The 5,000-nt window shown below is 46.6% G+C and overlaps 1 protein-coding gene across 1 annotated transcript in view; it reads right to left on the bottom strand.

Moving 5' to 3' along the window:
• The window catches only part of LOC139570290 (rab11 family-interacting protein 4A-like), a 58,026-nt gene that overhangs the window by 50,561 nt on the left and 2,465 nt on the right, over positions 1-5,000 (bottom strand). Inside the window, exon 2 of the mRNA XM_071392066.1 lies at positions 1,708-1,784. The gene's annotated coding sequence lies outside the window, so the exon portion shown is untranslated. The remainder of the gene's footprint in view (positions 1-1,707; positions 1,785-5,000) is intronic.

Raw genomic sequence — 5,000 nt, forward strand, 5'->3', positions numbered from 1 at the left:
TTGATGTACAGTACACCCCCTGGACAGGGCACTAGTCTATCTCCTGTTTCTGTAGTGAGACAGCTTGATGTACAGTACAGTCCCTGGACAGGACACAGTCTATCTCCTGTTTCTGTAGTGAGACAGCTTGATGTACAGTACACTCCCTGGACAGGACACAGTCTATCTCCTGTTTCTGTAGTGAGACAGCTTGATGTACAGTACAGTCCCTGGACAGGACACAGTCTATCTCCTGTTTCTGTAGTGAGACAGCTTGATGTACAGTACAGTCCCTGGACAGGACACAGTCTATCTCCTGTTTATGTAGTGAGACAGCTTGATGTACGGTACACCCCCTGGACATGACACTAGTCTATCTCCTGTTTCTGTAGTGAGACAGCTTGATGTACAGTACACCCCCTGGACATGACACTAGTCTATCTCCTGTTTCTGTAGTGAGACAGCTTGATGTACAGTACACCCCCTGGACAGGACACTAGTCTATCTCCTGTTTCTGTAGTGAGACAGCTTGATGTACAGTACACCCCCTGGACAGGACACTAGTCTGTAGCAGGACCTTACCTCCTTCATGCTGAGTGCCAAGCACAGGTCCCAAATGATCATTTTTGGGGGTACTTTTACCCCATTTTCTTCCCACATGGTAGTTACAGTTGCCATCTCTGTAACTCCCCTACGGACTCGGGAGAGGTGAAGGTCAAGAGCCATGCGTCCTCCAAACACGACCCTGCCAAGCCATACTGCTTCTTGACACATTGCTCGTGTAACCCGGAAGCGAGCCGCAACTGGCGACCGAAGTCGGCTTGCAGGCGCCCGGCCCGCCACAAGGAGTCGATAGAGCGCGATGGAACAAGGAAATCCCGGCCGGCCAAACCCTCCCCTAACCCGGACTACGCTGGGCCAAACCCTCCCCTAACCCGGACGACGCTGGGCCAAACCCTCCCCTAACCCGGACGACGCTGGGCCAAACCCTCCCCTAACCCGGACGACGCTGGGCCAAACCCTCCCCTAACCCGGACGATGCTGGGCCAAACCCTCCCCTAACCCGGACGACGCTCGGCCAAACCCTCCCCTAACCCGGACGACGCTCGGCCAAACCCTCCCCTAACCCGGACGACGCTGGGCCAAACCCTCCCCTAACCCGGACGACGCTCGGCCAAACCCTCCCCTAATGTATGTTACCTGGTAGATGTAATATAATGTATGTTACCTGGTAGATGTAATTAAATGTATGTTACCTGGTATGTTACCTGGTAGATGTAATATAATGTATGTTACCTGGTAGATGTAATATAATGTATGTTACCTGGTAGATGTAATATAATATATGTTACCTGGTAGATGTAATATAATGTATGTTACCTGGTAGATGTAATATAATGTATGTTACCTGGTAGATGTAATATAATATATGTTACCTGGTAGATGTAATATAATGTATGTTACCTGGTAGATGTAATATAATGTATGTTACCTGGTAGATGTAATATAATGTATGTTACCTGGTAGATGTAATATAATGTATGTTACCTGGTATGTTACCTGGTAGATGTAATATAATGTATGTTACCTGGTAGATGTAATATAATGTATGTTACCTGGTAGATGTAATATAATATATGTTACCTGGTAGATGTAATATAATGTATGTTACCTGGTAGATGTAATATAATGTATGTTACCTGGTAGATGTAATATAATATATGTTACCTGGTAGATGTATCCATTGTCAGTCTGAATGGGTACACTACGAGGACCCAGAGCTGTCTTCAGAATCTCCTCACATCCTAAAAGAGAGAGAGAAACAGAGAGAGAGAGAGAGATAGGGGGAGAGAAAGAGGAAGAGAGAGAGAGAGAGAGAGAAAGAGGGAGTGAGAGAAAGAAAGAGAGAGGGAGAGAAAGAGGAAGAGAGAGAGAAAGAGGGAGAGAGAGAGACACAGAAAGAGAGACAGAGAGACAGAGAGAAACAGAGAGACAGAGAGAGAGATAGAGAAAGAGAGGGCGAGAAAGAGGAAGAGAGAGAGAGAAAGAGGGAGAGAGAGAGACAGAGGTAGAGAGAGAGACAGAGAAACAGAGAGACAGAGAGAGAGACAGAGAGAGAGACAGAGAGACAGAGAGACAGAGAGACAGAGAGACAGAGAGAGAGACAGAGAGAAACAGAGAGAGAGGCAGAGAGACAGAGAAACAGAGAGAGAGACAGAGAGACAGAAACAGAGAGACAGAGAGACAGAGAGACAGAGAGAGAGACAGAGAGAAACAGAGAGAGAGACAGAGAGACAGAGAGAGAGGGGGTAGAAGAGATAAATTATTAGTATACGAGTGACAAGATGAGTAATAACCACAGGACGTGTTCCTCAGGTGGTCTGTGGGAGGATCTCTCTCTCTCTCTCTCTCTCTCTCTCTCTCTCTCTCTCTCTCTCTCTCTCTCCCCCTCTATCTTTCTCTATCCCTCTCTTTCTGTCTCTCTCTCTCTCTCCTGACATATTGATGCATTGCTCTGTGTGTAAAGGCACTAATCTATGGATACCTCCTAAATGGCACCCTATTCCCTATATCTTATGACCAGGGCCCCTAGTGCACTAGGGAATAGGGTGCCATTTGAGTCCACTAGGGTATAGGGTGCCACCCTAGAGCACACAGACAAGCACACGCACAGTGGAACAGCTATAGACAAATTAGTGTACTTTTTTGTCTCAATTTGTAACCTGACTCTCTCCTACAATACACCTGTAGAAAATGTCAGAACACTCCTGGGCCCTAGTTACAGGCCAAATAGTTACCATCAGACAGAGGCTGTTCCTGTAGAAAATGTCAGAACACTCCTGGGCCCTAGTTACAGGCCAAAGAGTTACCATCAGACAGAGGCTGTTCCAGTAGAAAATGGCGGAACACTCCTGGGCCCTAGTTACAGGCCAAAGAGTTACCATCAGACAGAGGCTGTTCCTGTAGAAAATGTCAGAACACTCCTGGGCCCTAGTTACAGGCCAAAGAGTTACCATCAGACAGAGGCTGTTCCAGTAGAAAATGGCGGAACACTCCTGGGCCCTAGTTACAGGCCAAAGAGTTACCATCAGACAGAGGCTGTTCCTGTAGAAAATGTCAGAACACTCCTGGGCCCTAGTTACAGGCCAAAGAGTTACCATCAGACAGAGGCTGTTCCTGTAGAAAATGTCAGAACACTCCTGGGCCCTAGTTACAGGCCAAAGAGTTACCATCAGACAGAGGCTGTTTCTGCACACTATGTATACAGCAGTATGTGGACACCCCTTCAAATTAGTGGATTCGGCTATTTTAGCCACACCCGTTGCTGACAGGTGTATAAAATCGAGCACAAAGCCATGCAATCTCCATAGACAAACATTAGTAGTATAATGGCCTTACTGAAGAGCTCAGTGACTTTCAACGTGGCACCATCCTAGGATGCCACCTTTCCAACAAGTCAGTTTGTCAAATTTCTGCCCTGCTGGAGCTGCCCCGGTCAACTGTGAGTGGTTTTATTGTGAAGTGGAAACGACGGCTCAGCAGCGAAGTGGTAAAGCCACACAAGCTCACAGAACGGGACCGCCGAGTGCTGAAGCGTGAGAGCTTCATGAAATGAGTTTCCATGGCCGAGCAGCCTCACACAAGCCTAAGATCACCATGTGCAATACCAACCGTCGGCTTGAGTGGTGTAAAGTTTTTAAAATAGTGTTTGTTCTTCAGTGGTTGCCCTTTTCTTGTGGCAACAGGTCACAAATCTTGTTGCTGTGATGGCACACTGTGGTATTTCACCCAACAGATATGGGAGTTTACCAAAATTGGATTTGTTTTAGAATTCTTTGTGGGTCTGTGTAATCTGAGGGAAATATGTGGTTATAATAAATACCCTCTAATATGGTCATACATTTGGCAGGAGGTTAGGAAGTGCAGCTCATTTTGTGGGCAGTGAGCACATAGCCTGTCTTATCTTGAGAGCCAGGTCTGCCTTCGGCGGCCTTTCTCAATAGCAAGGCTATGCTCACTGAGTCTGTACATAATCAAAGCTTTCCTTAAGTTTGGGTCAGTCACAGTGGTCAGGTATTCTGCCATTGTGTGCTCTCTGTTTAGGGACAAATAGCATTCTGGTTTGCTCAGTTTTTTTGTAAATTCTTTCCAATGTGTCAAGTAATTATCTTTTTGTTTTCTCATGATTTGCTTGGGTCTAATTGTGCTGCTGTCCTGGGGCTCTGTGGGGTGTGTTTGTGTTTGTGAACAGAGCCCCAGGACCAGCTTGCTTAGGGGACTCTTCTCCAGGTTCATCTCTCTGTAGGTGATGGCTTTGTTATGGAAGGTTAGGGAATCGCTTCCTTATGTGGTTGTAGAATTTAACTTCTCTTTTCTGGATTTTGATAATTATAGGGTATCGCCCTAATTCTGCTCTGGATGCATTATTTGATATTTTACATTGTACACAGAGGATATTTTTGCAGAATTCTGCATGCAGAGTCTCAATTTGGTGTTTGTCCCATTTTGTGAATTCTTGGTTGGTGAGCGGACCCCAGACCTCACAACCATAAAGGGCAATGTGTTCTATAACTGATTCAAGTATTTCTCTCCTCTCTCTCTCTCCCTCCCTCTCCTCTCTCCTCTCCCCTCATCTGGATTAATGCTGCTTCTTTGAATAATTTCACACACACACACACACACACACACACACACACACACACACACACACACACACACACACACACACACACACACACACACACACACACACACACACACACACACACACACACAGAGAGAGAAGAATGTGTGGCTCAGTGAGTGGAATGAATGAATTAAAAGAGGGGAACCGTTGTTACAACTGTGTCTCTCTGCTTAAAGGGGCCGGGATTCAAACAACAACAAAATGGCCGCTTTTGTTGTGTCATGGATGGGGGCGGGGCTAACCTCCAGCAGGTGCAGAGTGCTGGGGTGTAAACCCAATCCAAAGCCCTCATCTCTCCTCTCCAACCCCAGCCACTAGCCTCATCCACCCCTAC

Source organism: Salvelinus alpinus, chromosome 1 (genome assembly GCF_045679555.1).
Source record: "Salvelinus alpinus chromosome 1, SLU_Salpinus.1, whole genome shotgun sequence".
NCBI classification, from domain to species: Eukaryota; Metazoa; Chordata; class Actinopteri; order Salmoniformes; family Salmonidae; genus Salvelinus; species Salvelinus alpinus.